The following is a 16,766-nucleotide window of genomic DNA, read 5'->3' on the forward strand; positions in this document are numbered from 1 at the left end:
GATTATTCCGTGTCCTACACTCTGATATCAGTGCAGAGAGATCTTGACCTTCCTCTTTGTGACAGCCTTTGAGGTCCTTATAAAGGGATATCATGTCCCCCCTCAGTCTTCTCTCCTCAAGGCTGAACACGTCCAGTTCTCTCAGTCTCTCCTCATAGAGCAGTGTTTTCAAAACCTGGATCATTTTTGTTGCCCTCCGCTGGACCCTTTCTAATTTTCCTGCATCTTTCTTAAGTCTCAGTGCCCAGAACTGGACACAGTATTCCAGGTGAGGTCTGACTAGTGAGGAGTATAGGGGAACTACTGCTTCTCATGATTTGCGAGTCATACTTCTGTTGGTGCCAGGACGAGCCGCTGGCTGAGCAGTGACAAAAGGTCTATTCCCGAGGGTCTGGCCAGGGCAGCAGGCACCACAATGTGTGCAGCTTGTGTAGGCATTTCACATTTTGTGAACTTTCCTTAGCTCAGTGTAGGATCTGTGAGTAGTGTGCACACACACTGGAGACCGAAAGACAATGAGAGATGGATGAACTTTTTTAAAAAAATGGTGCATTGAGCAGTTTACTTTCCGTGAGTATTTGTAGTCTTCTATTTGCAAACAGTTCAAGAAAATATAAAAACAAAAATGAAAAGCCGGCCACTCTGCAAACCTGTGGAATTTGTGCAGCTTGGGAGGTTTTGGTTCACTGCAGAATGCAGGGATTGAATTCATGGAAATCCAAAGTCATTGCCAGCCAGTTTGCCTTCAAAGGGATGTTGGCTGGGGTCAGCCAGGACCCCAGGAAGCCTTTATGCTGGGAGGGTAAAGAAAGGTGCTGACCCATTTTGCACAGGATTCACTGCCTAGAGCTGGGACTGATTTGCCCTTTAGGAGCCTGGTGTCATGTTCTCCAACACTGAACCCAGCTCAGAGGAGGACTAATTCAGTAAACCATCATTTGCCACTGTGAAACTCTCCATGTCACAGGATGTGGCATTAAGAACCCCTCTAAGAAGTGGACAGTTCCTCAGAGAGTGGCGTTAACAGGAAGTCCAGGTGCGCCTCCTTTCTTGACCCTTTGGAAGGCCTCTGGGCACTCCTGAGACATCAGCTCTTCGTGGACAAGTTTCAGCCAGTGATCCCTCCCAGGCCCACACGGCCCTGGACTCGCCTCACCCGTGAGGAGCCTTCATTGCATACCCAGCCTTTGCCTCATCAGATGGGGCCTTGTGTGCCAGGTGCGACCATGTTGTTACAAGCGGAACCATTGCTGCAACTGGTGGGAGCCCATTGCTGAGCTAGGAAGGGCATCCCCGGGATCTAGCAAGGAGTCATGACTAGTTGTTGGGTACCCACTGCAGAACCTCAGCTATGCATTTAATAAAACTCTCACCCTTCTGCCTCCATGTGCTCCTTCATTAGGGCAGCGGAAACAGAGGAAGACAAGAAGTCCTGGGGCAGGTTTTACTTTCCTTGATGCTGCACATAGTTAAACAAGGGAATTCACTTCCACAGGAAGCAGTGAGGTCCCCACTCTTGATAGCTTTAGAAGGGGATTGGACAATGGCACAGAAGTCGAAGCTTTCAGTGGTTAAAGCCCTGATGACTCAGTGTCGCTTCCACTAGCTGAGGTGGCGTGTCTAAGTTCTCCAGCTGCTGGGAAACAAGTCGGATGTGATTAGAGTCATATTTTACTTTTGGGCTGCTGGCAGGGTTGCCCACTGTGGGAACAGAATGCTGTTATGTTCCGCATGCTGTCATAAGGTCTAGATGACTCTTCGGGCAGCTCTAGCCTGCCTCATTTTATGCCGTTAAGTACTGGGTTCCTTTTACTGAGCTTTCATTTGGTTACCATTCTGAAAACTTTGGTGGTTTCATTTGCCAAAGGAATTCATTCTGTGAATTTAGCTAAGCAATGCTAGAAAACAACTCCAAGGGTAGTAAGAAAGTTAAACACCTCGGGAGCAGGGAGGAAAGATTGCCAAATACAACATTTCAAATTCAGCATTTGAATGTAGCTCTCTATTGAACAATTGCTACTCCAAATTTGGAACTGCGATCTTCTTCATTGGCATCCCTTGATAATTCTGGCCAATACTCCATGGAGCATCATAAGCTGTCAAACATTGTCAAGCTACACTTTCTGATGTTCATCAAATACTGTCACATATTAAATAACACTGCATATTTCAAATATATCAAATCTCAATGCAACCAAATACTTAATATTTTGTAGTTGATATGTAATATCATATCAGTTACTGCGACCAGATGATGTGGACAAGGTGCTTGGACAAGTACGTCCCACCACCTGCCTATTGGACCCTTGCCCTTCTTGGCTACTCAACAACGCCAAGCACGGGATAGGGACCTGGATCCTGGAGGTTGTCAACACCTCTCTGAGGGATGGCTGGGTACCTGCCCCTTTAAAGGAGGCAGTAGTCCGACCAGTCCTAAAGAAGGCATCCCTGGATCCAGAGATGGCCACCAATTATAGACTGGTGGCCAACATCCCATTTCTGGGCAAGGTGTTGGAGCAGGTGGTGGCGGGACAACTCCAAGCACTCTTGGATGAAACTGATTATCTGGACCCATTTCAGTCCGGCTTCAGACCCGGGTATGATACCCTGTATGATGACCTGTGCAAGGAGAAAGACAGGGGGAGTGCATCCCTGTTGGTTCTCCTGGACCTCTCAGCGGCTTTCGATACCATCGACCATGGTATCCTTCTGGATAGGCGAGCAGGATTGGGAGTAGGAGGCACTGCTTTGCAGTGGTTCCGCTCCTATATCAATGGCCAATTCCAGAAGGTGGTGCTGGGGGACTATGGCTCTGTGCTACGACAGTTATGCCATGGAGTTCCGCAGGGGTCCATTTTGTCCCCCTTGCTATTTAACATCTACATGAAAGCACTGGGGGAGGTCATCAGGAGGTGTGGGCTGCGGAATCACCAGTACGCTGATGATACCCAGCTCTACCTCTCATTTTCTACCAATCCAGGTGAGGCAGTGGCTATGCTGAACCGGTGCCTGGCTGAGGTAATGGGCTGGATGAGGGCCAATAAACTGAAGCTCAATCCAGACAAGACGGAGGTCCTGTTGGTAGGTAGGTCAGGCTTCAGGGAAGGGGACCTCGACCTTGTCCTGAATGGGGTTTCACTCCCTCTTATGGACAAGGTCCGCAGCTTGGGAGTGCTCCTTGATCCAGAGCTTTCGCTTGAAGCTCAGGTAACAGCAGTGGCGAGGAGCGCTTTTCTTCAGCTTCGGCTGATTCATCAGCTGCGTCCCTACCTGGAGAACGACTGCCTGGCAACTGTGACACACGCATTGGTAACTTCCCGACTAGACTTCTGTAACGCACTCTACGTGGGGCTGCCCTTGAAGATGGTCCAGATACTTCAGATGGTACAAAATAGAGCTGCCTGGCTGCTGATGGGGATGGGGCGTTATGCTCATATGACCCCAGTCCTCCGTCAGCTTCACTGGCTCCCCATTGAAGTCCGGGCCCAATTCAAGGTGTTGGTTATTATCTATAAAGCCCTTAATGGCTTGGGATCTGGGTACCTAAAGGAGCACTTATGTCCATATGTGCCCTCCTGCCCCTTGAGATCAGTGGCAGAGGCCCTTCTCCAGGAGCCCTCCGTGAAGGAGGGTGAGCACCCGGAGGAGGACCTTCTCTGCGGTGGCGCCCAACCTATGGAATGCGCTCCCCAGAGAGGTCCGCCTGGCGCCGTCATTATTTGCTTTTTGTCGCCGGGCCAAGACCTTTTTATTTAAACGTTATTTTAATTGTTAATATTATATATTGATTTTAATAACTTTGGCCAGGATGTCTCCAATTTTATATTTAATTGTATCGATGATATTTATTTATTATTGTAAGCCGCCCCGAGGCTTTGGCGAATGGGGTGGAATATAAGTTTACTTAATAAATATATAAACAAACAAACAAACAAATAATTGCTTTACGGCTCAGTGTTACTACTGCAGAATACTTTGTAATACTTGCATATGTCTACATGGCCAAATACCATCTGGTGGAATGAAGTGTCACCGAACATTAAGGGAACAGTGAAAATGGGATAATTATCCTAAAACTCACAGGTGATAATCAGCGTCTCCATACCAAAATCCTTCCACTCAACTTCTGGCTTGTCAGGGAGAAAGCTAGCTTTGAACATCTTCCTGAGATCTGCACAGCCCGTTGCTTCACTTGCATGGTTGTGTGGCTTCCACCTGAGGTCTGAATTGGGACAATTCAGAAACAATTTTACCATCTCTTCTGTTCCAGGAAAAGCACCCACAGAGCCACAGTTAGGCTGGGCATGTGTGATGTAGGACAGGGGTGCAAAAACTTTTTTGGTGGGGTCCACCACCAGGTTTCCACTACAAATGTGGGAGAAATGTGCAGTGGATCCAAGTGAGTTCAGATCCCTATGAATCCATCCTATGGATCCAGCAGCAAAGAGGTTGCAAATGGATTTTTTTTTTCTGGAACTCTATACCTATATAAGCATAGAAAAGTATTGAAAGCTCTGACTAAAAATGCACATTCCTTCCTCCAGCTGAAGCACTTGTGTGTCTTGGGGGCCCTTGCACTTTTCCGAAAGTAACAATTTGCACACGTGCAAATTAGCACTAGTCCAGATGAACACATTTGTGCAAAATCCAATTCCATCAATGAATGGGTGAAGGAAAGGGCCCGGCATGCACAACGCTTGAACGGAACAGATTTATCAGCATCTGGGCATCTCCGCTCTGCACAGGGCAGATGCTGTCGGTGGCTGTGCCCATGGCAGGATGCAGCTCAGCTGATGCTTGGGAGGAGCGGCCGCTTTGGGCCAAGCTCCCTGGCGCTCTCCTTGCCATGCTGTGGCAGATGGAAAGCCACAGTGAGCCACAGATCACTGGTGGAAGGGCAGCCCCAGAATTGACCAGGCTCAAGTCTTTTGACAGCCAGCGGCCTTTGCCTCAATCAGCAGCAGGTCATTCCTTGAGGTCACTTTCCCTCCTCCAGTTCCAAGCCCCTGATCCTGCGATTCTTCCCCATACTACATTCTGGCTCAATGCCACTGGGCCTCTTGGACTCTTTGTCATGAACCCAATAGCTGCCCTTGCGCTCAGGCACCCACTTTTTCATGTGTTGGTGCTCTTTTGTAAGACCCCCATGATGCCCTCCCTTCTGCCTGATTGGGAGGAGATCCACATGGGCGACGGCAGAGCTGGCATCAAGAGTCAGCACAACCGGGCACTTGCCAAGGTGCAATGCCCCAGCTGGGGCCTCTGGCAAGGTCCCACTGGAGTTGCTCCTCAGCCTGGCAACCTGCTTGTTCTCCTGACTCTCGCCTTACCTGAGACAGGTGGTGAGGATCTGTGGAGCACATGGCCTGCTTCCCTTCTGCCTCTCTAGCAGCTTTTACTTCCTGGGCCCAAGTGAGCCTTCTCTTAGTGGTATTTCCTTTCCTTGTATATCCCTTAACAAGTTCCATTTACACTGAAAGTCTGCTCAGCTCAGACTTCTGTAGAGTCACACAACACCTTAAAAAGTCTCATATTATTGTTGGTCAGTAGGACCTCTGTCTGTGGTTTAGTCCTGCTAAAAGCAGAACTTTTGAAATGACTGGGGTTGCATCATGAGAGCGTTACACAAAGGCTCAGCTGTGGCAACTTTTTGAGTCTGTCTGTCTCTGTCTGTCTGTCTTTCTTTCAAAATGTTGATTTTCATATAGTACCCCATTCCCCTAGGTGCTGGGTGGTTTACAAGAAAGTAAACAGTAATTAAAATGTTGATTAGAACAAACATATTAAATAAAACTAATCTGGGAACTAATCTGGAAGGCCCGCTGGCTGGAAGAGATACATCTTTACCTCCCTCTTTTTACATAGCAATCTAGGATATCAGACGCATCTCTCCCGGCAGAGTATTCCACGGCTTAGGGGCATCCGCAGTCATCTTACAGAAGCAGACTTTGGAAGAATATCCCCAGAGGACCTTCACAGGCAAGGCGAAGTACATGGGCAAAGGTGCTCCTGAAGCTATTTTGGACCCAAGCCATGAAGGGCTTTAAAGCTAATTACCGATGCAGTTCACTGCATTTGGAAACCTATTGGCAACCTGTGTGGAAACTTTACCATTGGTGATATATGGCATCACCTAGGGATCTGGGCTAAAGAATTCATTCTGTGAAAAATAAGCAAGTCCCTTCTTTGGGAGCCTGATACTCTCAAACAGAATGCAAGGAGCGTGCCCTCTGCCTTGATCCACCAAAAGGCTTGGGGAGGGAGAATATGGTATGAAGAAAAGCAAAACAGCCCTTCCACTGTGTAGGATGCAGCAATCTTGATTATTTCTTCCCATAATATTTTAAAGGATTTAAAGAGACAATAAACAAGGTCTTCGGGGAACTGCATAGTTCCTTAATACCTGTTTTCATTGCAACAGGTCAACTGTTTGGGTTTACAGTGTAAATATCTTATAAAACTTACACTATCAACTTCAGAGACAGCATATATGATTAACGAGTGCTAGTGGCATGTGATGACATTACTGTGCCCCTTAGCCAGAAGATATGGCTCTGGTACATATGTACATGTGTGTGTGTGTGCTGTTTTATTTTCCCTTAAGCAAGAAATGGGAAGAGAAATGAACCACTGTCACAATGTATAAAAGAGATTTATTTTCTTCTAAATTACTAGCTTGCAGTGTAAATTCCAGTATTTCACATTAAATAGTCCAAATATTAATTCACCCTCTGTTTTCTTTCATATTTACATTTCATTTGTGCAATTTGATCAAGACTTATACGGGGGAGAAAAATATAACTGTGACATTTATGGGGACTATTTGTGTAACCTTTTGCATTTTCGGTGCAATATGGATGCTGCTAAAACTGCAGTGACAGAGATTAGTGAAAATTATAAATGTCAAGAAGGTGAGAATTACATATTTTCCCCTTTCTAGACCCTTCTAAAAGGAAATGTGTGAGAAAGAACATGGACAGGGAAGTACAGATTGTATTAAATTCATTCTGTCTGTGTATGATGGATCGTCAGGTTCCGTTGTCTGCTCACTGGTGGACTTTCCTTTGAGATTTATGAACATTTTGGTCCCCTTGAACAAGTGCCAACTTCTACTAATGCACATTAGCACATGTGCATATTAGCATTAATTAGAGCAAGTGCAAATTTGTGCAAATCACCCAAATAAATAGACAAAATCCACGTGACTTGGAAAGAAATCACTTTGGTGCAAAATCTGAACCTTGCATTCATTTGAATCCATTGCAGATTCCTGTGACACTCCTAGTTTTGGCGCTGTTTGGGCTAAGTTGCCCACCAGTTGCTGGGCCCGTGTGTTTTGCTGGCATGCTAAAATTACTCAGCAATATCTCTGATCTTCTGTGGTTTAGGAAGGAAGGGCTTCTTCAGTTTCTAAGGAAAATCTCATTGGTTTGTTATGGCCATGAAACATTAATGACTGATTTAGCACAACTAATCAGCACCAGGATCCTGTAAGCATGGAGGAAACAACTGACCTAGTGTAGGTATCAGGTCACCAGAACCTACATGCTTTGCTTTCTGATGGACTGAATAAACCGACCACCATCTGCTGTCTAACTCACCTGGTGAAGCCGTGCCTTTGCAGACATTTTTCTTTGCTGTATTGCCAAATGACATCATGGGCTGGATCACCCTTGATCCACACACCCAATCACATGCATCTGAAAGCATGACGCATTGCTGCTTCGAAAAATAATTCCAGCTGCCTGGTGTGCGAGGGAGGTCAGACATCCTCCTTGAAGTTTTCTTCCTTGTTCTCAGCTTGATCAGGAGCAGATCTAATGAAAAACTGGAGCAGAGTTCCATGTTCTTACAATGCATTTGAAATAGCTGGGGGAAAAATACTGGGGGAAAAATACTGCACGGAAAAAACTGTGGATAAGTGATTGCCTGCAAAGCAGGAGTGATGAACCCGAGGGCTGAATTCTATTTCAGGACAGCTCTCGGAGGCTTCATCCTTGTGGTGGGTGGTCTGAAGGCTCTGCGAAAGCTGCAGAGTCTCAAATCCAAACATATCAGACCCTTTTACAGCTGGAAACCAAGCCTTTCCAGAGAGACATTTCCACCTTTAAAAATGGGGAGAGGACTTTGAAAAAGTGAAGAAGCCATGAAATGATCCATGGTCGGGGGAAAGGAATAAATGAAGCGGCATGTCCTCCATGTGACCCCAGAGGGTCTCATTTGCCTCCCCACCGAGGTTCTGCACCCTGCTGTAATATGCACTGCTCTTCTTTTTCATTTCAGTATCTTGCAACACACGCTCCCCACATCCACGCCATACATTCCTGGAAGCACCCAGGACGAGGCACCCTCCTTGGGTTCCCTCCATCGATGGGTTGTCCTGCTCTTGACCATCCTCAGTAGCTGTGGCTGCTCCCCATTGTCTGTCCCAGCCTGGCTACCACTTGCTTCTCTTGGTCAGAGTGAGGGGCAGGCAAAAGTCTCATGTGCACATACAGGAATGCTTCAGTCCCGTGCAGCCACGGGCCATGCGTGCAGGAGCATCGGGGGTGTATTTGCCATAGCACGATTGCACATTTCAGAAGGAAGTGGTGAGTGCCATTTTAACGTCATCCAACACCAAGCTGGAAAGCTTCTTTGAAGCAAACTGTTGCTTTGACATTGACTCTACTTTCAAAATCCTGCTTGGAATAAGCACACTTCTCAGTGAACAGGTTCCTAAAAATAGGACCACGTAAGCCTTGTGCTCCTGTTCTGTTAGGAGAGATGCTGAATGGGGAAGGGGAAAGGGGTGAGTGGGAATTCACTGTGAGTGGGGGAACATCGGACGTTGCACACACCTCTCCAAGAGTTCAGAAAGGACCCTTCCCTTTCCTAACTAGAGATGGTGAAGGCTGAACTTGGGAGCTTCGGACAAGAAAACATGTGCTCAGTTACTGAGCAATGGCCTTTCTCCCCTACAGGGAGGAATCGACATTTGGAGGCAGCAGTGGGATTGGGAAAGGGGATGATGCTAGTGAAAAGGTAATGGGGTCACGGTTATGCACAGGCATGCCTGAGGGTTTCATTTCTGCTTGCAGAACAGGCGAGCATTGCCCAAATGTATGCACAATCATCCGCCTGCTGAAAATATCCACAGATTGTCCAAGACAGGCTCGTGTTCATCTTGTTCTTGATGCACATGGCCAGGAAGCACAGCTTGGGCTAGTCGCGAGAGGAGGAGGAGAATTGAGCAAGACACTTGGGGCCCCTGCAGGAGGGAAAAGGGTCGCGTGAGCTCAGCTCATGACAGCTCAGACTGCTGAAGCAGGCTAGGCGGCCTCACTCTTGTGAAGATTCGGAATGTGCTGAGCCTTCCTGGGAGTTTGGGTATACGGGCATGCCAAGACATGGAGATGGGAGAAGTGAAGGTGTCTAATTCCAGGCCAGGTGGAATTCCCGGATGGGCAGGCACTCCCTGGGAATAACCAAGGTGTACAATTGGCAGGGGGGAATTTGGAGGAGGGAAGTTTCTCAGACACAGACTGAGTGACCCTGGCTCTTGACCCCATGATGCATAATCAGCAGATTAATTAGGGAAGCCCAGTTAAAGAATCAACATGCGGGGAAGGGGCATGCTCATTTTCAGAAGGCCCCTTCCAAGGGATGGGGGCCAGGCATGCTCATAAGGAGAGTTCCTGGAGGTGAACACTAGATTGGGTTCAGCAAACATTTCCGTGCAGAGATTCCTTCTGGGTGCTTTGCCCTTCCGGCTCAATAAAGAACACCAGTTCATCTATCTGTTGGTCCAGGTTACTTGCAAAGCTCTCCTCCAGAACCATGTTTCTAATGCATGAAGTTTCTTCATGTCAGTTTTCTTCACTGTCCAACTTTCAAACAATAGTTTCCTGGAAATTCTGTTCAGGAGCATCTAAAGTCTAAACAAGAGCAGAGGTTGGGAAAGGGCGAACAAGGTCCATGATCCAAGTAGCCATTCCCGTAATGCCGAACTCTACTTGACGTTCCATATGACGGACCCTTGATAGAATGCCAAAATGTGACATGTGCCAAAATCGTTGAAGATCAGGGGTGCAAAACTGCACGCCTATTTTGCCAGCCATGGACTAAGGCCCCGGGCTCGCACCGTCTGCCTGCTCGCCTGCCCGCCTGCCCGCCCGATGCTGCGCTGCGCCCGTGGAGCCTTGACAACGCCACTGCCACCACTTCTGTTGTGACGAGGTCTGCGCCTGCTCTGTGCCTCCGCTGCCGCCATCACCCGCACACCCACCTGCTCCTGATTTCCGGTGAGAGGGGAGAGCGGGGGTGGGGGTTGCACTTGTGGAGGGTGGGGTGGGGTGATGCTGACGTGCCTATTTTGCCAGCCATGGACTAAGGACGGTGGCCTTGGGCTGGTGGCCAAAGGGCTTTGAGCTGCTCAGGGCCATTCGGGGTTGGTTTGGGCCAGGGATTTTGCTTTTTTGTAATGGGAGGAGGGCAACATAGGAATTTTGTACGTGTAGAGCTGGTGGCTGTTGTTTGCGCTGCTTTGGTTGTTCAACACAGCATCTTTTATATTTTTATATTATATTGATTTTAGTTGAGATGGGAGATCCTGGGGATTGTAGCCCCCCCCCCCCATAGGGGTGGATATGACCCAGGGAAGGTATGGTGCTGTGGGTGCAATGAGTCATTACAGAAGGAGGGGGGTAGATGCTTAGTACCTGTCCTGTGTTCTGGTTTTCCCCCCACCTGGACAATACTAGGCAGCAATATCAACCCGCCCTCCAGTTTGGTGGTGCGGTTGTTGAATGTCAGGTTGGTCCAAACTAAAACCCCTCATCCTCGATTTAATCCTGGATGAGGGGGCCAACCTGGCATGTGCCACAGAGACCTGGCTGGGTGAAGCCGGAGGCATGCGGCTTACCCAGCTTTGCCCACCTGGGTATCTGGCCCAGCACCAACCTTGTCTGGATGAAAGGGGAGGGTGTCTGGCTCTAATTCATAGAGATACCATCTCCTTCAGAGGAGTGTTTACACCTGGTGTTGGATGATCAAGACAGATTTGGGATTCTGCAGGTGTACCACACATGCTTCTGCCCAGCAGACTCCCTGCCTGAGCGGACGGAGATGGTCTTGGTGTTGAAGACTCCCAGGATGTTAGTTCTGGGGGATTTCAACTTCCAGGCTAAGAATATTCTCTCCAGGGCAGCTCAGGACTTCATGGCCAGCATGACAACCATGGGGCTGTCTCAACACATGAAAAGGGACACATTCTGGACCTGGTCTTTCAACTGGGCAGGAATATGGTGAACTGGAAGTGAGGGATCTGGCACTAATCCTTTGGCCATGGTCAGATCACTTCCTTGGGAGGTTTAAACTTGGGGCCAGTTTCTCCCTCTGTAAGAGTGCATGCCGGATTCAATTGGTCCACCCTGGAAGTCTTATGGATCTGGATGGATTCCTGCAGTCTCTGGGGGACTTTCTGGTTGATATGACTGCCCCTTCTGTCAACACCCTAGATCAGTGGTGGCGAACCCATGGGATGCCTGCCACAGTGGGCACACAGAGCCCTCTCCATTGGCACACAAGCCGAGTCGCCCCAGCATCACCCCAGCAGCCGAGCATTGGATAACAGCGCACACAGGGGCCATGTGCATGCTTGGAAAGGAGTAGTGGTGCCAAGCAATGATGTCACAAGCCAGGGCACATTAGCCGCGACTCGTCTGAGCATTTGCATGGCTGGTCAGTGCAATGCCAAGGGGGGGGGGGGGGGGAGAGAGAGAGAGAGATTTGCTTGGACTGGCTGTTTTCAGGTTTTATTGCAGTGTTGGCACTTTGTGATAAATAAGTGGGTTTTGGGTTGCAGTTTGGGCACTCGATCTCTAAAAGGGCATCACTGCCCTAGTTGATCTGTGGAATATGGAAATGACTTGGGCAGTTGACACAATCTCCCCTAAGCAGCCTCTCCCACCGTGTGGAGCCCATGCAGCACCTTGGTATACTCCTGCATTATGGGCGATGAAGCAGGCTGGGAGATGACTAGTGCGTAGGTGGAGGAAAACTGACTGAACACACCCGAGAGCTCATTATCGAGCCTATGCTGTGATGGTGAGGGCAGCGCAGAAGGAATTCTTCTCTGCTTCCATTGCAACCACACAGTGCCATCCCGTGGAGCTTTTCTGGGTGGTAGAGGGCCCATTACATTCTGGGTCTCAGACAGACCCTATCACACCATCGGCAGCTTGCTGTGACAACTTTGTACAGCACTTTAGGGATAAAATTTCTCAGATTCGCCAGAAATTGGGCTCCACAGTTGATATGGTCCTGGAATGGGAGGTGTCCAGAGCGCCGTCTGGTCTGAATTTGCTGGATAGGTTTCAATTATTGCATCCTGAGAACGTGGACAAGGTGCTTGGACAAATCCGACCCACCACCTGTTCACTTGACCCTTGCCCTTCACTTGACCCATGGCTGCTCACCAAAGCCAAGGATGGGATGTGTACCTGGGCCCAGGAAGCAGTTAATGCCTCTCTAAGGGAGGGACAGGTCTGCACACCCTTGAAGGAGGTCCTATTGGTGGGTGGTTCAGTTCTCCAGGTAAGTGATCCTTGCCCTGTTCTGGATGGGTCTGCACTCCCCCAAGGGACAGGACACGTAGTTTGGGAGTGCTTCTTGACCCAGAGTTATCCCTGGAGTTTCAGTGACTACTGTGGTGAGGAGCGCTTTCCTCCAGCTTTGGCTGATCCATCAACTGTGCCCTTACTTGGATGAACAGAGCCTTGCAATGGTGACCCATTTCTGGTAACCACCCGATTGGACTATTGTAACATGCTCTATGTGGGGCTGCCCTTGAAGATGGTCCGGTTACTTCAATTGGTTCAGAACAGAGCGGCCAGGTTGCTAGCAGGGACCGGCAGATATACACACATAATTCCGGTCCTCTACCATGTGCACTGGCTTCCAGTTGAAGTCTGGGCCCAACTGAAGGTGCTAGTGATGACTTATAAAGCCCTAAATGGCTTAGGACCCAGATATTTGAACGAGTGCCTCCTTCCATATATACCTACCCGACCTCTACAATATGGAATGGAGGTCCTTCTCTGGGAGCCCTCTTTGAAGGAGATCAGAAGAGTGGCTACTCGGAGAAGGGCCTTCTCTGCGGTGGCGCCCCAGCCATGGAATGGGCTTCCCAAAGAGGTCCGCCTGGCACTGACACTTTTTTCATTTAGGTGCCAGGCCAAAAACATTTTATTTTCCCAGTATTTTAAATGTTAGTATTGTTTTTAATATTGATTTTGTATATTATTTGTGATGCTGTGCTAGTCATCTATTTACGTTATCGCTGCGCTGAGACACTGTACAAGGTGGGATATATAAACTTTAAATAAATAAATAAAACCAAACCAAACTGGGAAAGCATTTTTCATTAAGCCCTCCATGCTGCTTTTTTATTGGAGTGTTTTCATAATTGGGTTGCCCATCTACACAGCATTACCAAATACTTTACTGTAGAAAAGCACTCAAAGGTGCTAGAGGATAATTGGATGAGCGAAACTGTATGCAGTTTAGATGAGAAGGAAGCTCCTCCATTCGGATTTGTCCACTCCACTGTCCGGAGCAGCAGATTCAAGGCTGGTTTCCTTGGAGTTTTCATCAAGAATCAGCTCTAGCTCTCTGAGGAAAGAGCGAGAGACTGAGATTGAGACTGATTTTGGATCCGCACTGGGTCTTCCAAAAGGCATAATAAAGCAATAACTATCCAAATAAATGCACTGTATCATCATCAACTACCACTGCATAATCATCATTCCATTTCCTGGGAACGGCACATCATTAAAAGCATATCTGAGCAGAACGGTCTGGACAATCGTTCCAAAGGCTGCAGAGAAGGAGCTCTGGAGAGAACGGATTCCAGAGCCTGGATTCTGCTCCGAAGACCCCAAAGGTCTGCAGGAACTTCTGACCCCTACATAGTCTGCTTGGTTCTGCCCAACTCTGCCCATGCCCAGCAGCGCCCTGTATTCACCCCTGTGCTCAGGATCATCCAATACACTCTGAATTTTCTTTTGGATAGGAGAATGGAAGATGAACAAGTTAAGGAAACTATGATAATGTGGGCACAAAACTTTAGATACAATATTGAGTTAAAGAAATGGCAAAAGCTGTGGGAAAGAAATATTAAAGTAACATTAGCAACCTCATATAAAGAAAACCTGTATAAAATGTTTTATAGATGGTATCTATTGCCAAATAGATTAGCTAAGATGTTTCCAAATACGTCAAATGGATGTTGGAAATGTAAACATAAACTGGGTACCTTTTATCATATGTGGTGGACCTGGGATAAGGCAAAAAAATATTGGGTTAAAATACACAAATGGCTTGAGGCACTGTTACAAAAACCTCTAACATTTAAACCTGAAGTTTTCTTATTAGGCATTGTACCTGAAGATGTTGGTAATCAAGCAATGTATCTGATTCTACATATAACTACTGCAGCGAGGATTGCATTTGCCCAACATTGGAGGAGTGAAGAACCACCTACCGACAAACTGATTTTAAAAAAGATCTTGGACTGTGCCGAAATGGACAGATTGACTTTGTCTCTGAAGAAGAAAGAAGATACAGACTTCTATCAGACTTGGAATTCCTTTTATTACTGGCTAGAGAAACGGGACTATGCATAGATTTAAATATGTTTATGGATTATCATAAAAAGAAAGAGTATGGGGGGCTGACCCAGTAGGTCTGATGCTTTTGATGATTGATGATTTTTAGTTTCTTTTTGTTAGTTAGTAGAAAGATAACAATTAAACTTATTTTTTTAAAAAAGGATTGTCCAATACACACTGGCGGAGGCAGGGATTCGAGACCCCTGCTCTGCAGAGGACAGTCCTCTATTTGAAAGCCACTTTGGTTTTAAGGACTGTCTCATCTTAAGGTCTGGTGTAAAAAAAAGAACCCTAAGCAAGGTTTTTATTTTGTATCACATATTTGGGGATTTAACCTTTGGGAACCATCCAGAAGGCTTGGCTATTGGGTGATACAGAAAGCTAGGAAAAGAATCAGAAGAAGAAGGAGTCACTAAGAACCAAACCAGGGAAAATCCCTGAAAAATCTTAGATGGCATTAGCAATTCACATGGGGTAAATCTTGCCATATGGTCTGGCCCGTCTGCTCCGTGGGGTTCCACTTTAATGATGTTATGAATAGCACGCACTTTTCTGAGGTGCTGCTGGATATACAGACACATCTAACTCATCTCTCGTGTCTAATTTCCTGCCCTTTAAAACATTAAAAAACCATCTTTTATCTGAAGCCCTTTATAGACTTTGAATGCTGTATTTGCCCAAGCAACATGAATCATTTTCTTTTTTCATTTTCTGAACACTATATTGACATCGCATAATGTAACCAAGGTTGTAAGAAAAGTAATAAATTGATTTAAAAGGGTGTAGATGACACAAAACATTCATGCGATTCAATAAAACTAGAACACAAATCAGAAATTATATCTTGTCTAGTTTTCATATTTTACTCTCCAGTCTGTCTCTCAAGTCTTAATATATTTCTCCAAATATGATTACTGAAGGTCTGATGTTAATCTTCTGGTAATGATAAGACTGTATAGCTCAGTCTTGGACATTAGCAATGGTAATTCTTTGATATACTGCCTTTATTTAGTCCTTCAGAGTCTAAATCAGTCTCAACCTGGTGCCCTGCAGTTTTTGTTGGAATGCAGTTCCCATCAATTCCAGAGGTGGAGACGGGAGGAGTACGGTTCCACCATCCTCTAAGGAGCTGCTCCTTCTTGCAAGGAAGGGAAAAAAGGATTAAGATGGCTGAAACAGGCCACTTAAACATTTTAGAGGTGAGGGACATGCAGAGGCCATCTTGGAAGGACCCGTTCCACAGAAGATGAGCAGATACTTTCATACACTGAGGATGTGTCTTTGCAGGGTGGAGAACATTTGACCATTAGATATGTAGGCATTGCCCAAATTTCCTAAACAGATATCCAGGGTTATGGATATCATGGACTCTGTAGATTGTATTGTGGTGGAGTCAATGGTCATAGTCTGTACGGAGATCAGTGATTTGAGAAAATGTGGTTGAGATATCCTGGAAGCCAAATTTAGGTTGCTAAGGAGAAAGTTGAAATTCAGGACCACCAAGGGGGGTTTGTCTGAAATGCTGCGTGTTCCACATGCAGGCCCAGTGAGACAAGCTGAGCAGTCTATGTACTACTACTATTCACATTTCTATACCACCCATAGCCAAAGCTCTCTGGGTAGTTTACAACAGTAAGTCACCCATCCAGATTTCAACCAGGCCCGGCCCTGCTTAGCTTCCAAGATTAGGCAGAACCAGACACTGCAGGCTATATGGAAGCATGTAGGGATGAGGCAGTGGAATAGGGTGGATGGGTACAGATATATTAGGCATTAGGATAAGCCAGGCCAGTACAAGAGGGATGGGCTCAGCTTGCACCAGAATGAAACCAGGATGCCAGGGCTGAACAGCAAAAGTGTGGCAGAGCAGCTTTTCAACTGGACCCTGAGGGAAAGCTCACAAGAGCTGAGGATCATCCCTAGGGGACAAAGATGAAATGGTTCCCAATTGCCCCAGAGCAGAAGAGAACAGCGTGACAGAAACATGTGGTGAAATAGGATAGCCCGGCCAAGAGGCTGAATGGCGCAGCAGAGGCTGTCTGGGGAGGGGAACTTGGAATGGGTGTCTCTGTGCGAATGCTTGAAGGGGGGTGCCTGGCTTTAAAGGACCTAGAG

General features: G+C 47.1%; 1 long non-coding RNA gene across 1 annotated transcript; it reads left to right on the plus strand.

Annotated features, from left to right (window-relative positions):
* The first annotated feature begins 200 nt into the window (after positions 1-200).
* On the plus strand, positions 201-15,956 carry LOC123022665. Its single transcript, XR_006414546.1, has 4 exons — positions 201-338; positions 3,364-3,366; positions 10,026-10,036; positions 15,946-15,956. It is a non-coding gene; the product is annotated as an uncharacterized LOC123022665 (long non-coding RNA).
* The last annotated feature ends 810 nt before the right edge of the window (positions 15,957-16,766 follow it).

Source organism: Varanus komodoensis, unplaced genomic scaffold (assembly GCF_004798865.1).
Source record: "Varanus komodoensis strain SLA01 unplaced genomic scaffold, ASM479886v1 scaffold2, whole genome shotgun sequence".
NCBI lineage: Eukaryota > Metazoa > Chordata > Lepidosauria > Squamata > Varanidae > Varanus > Varanus komodoensis.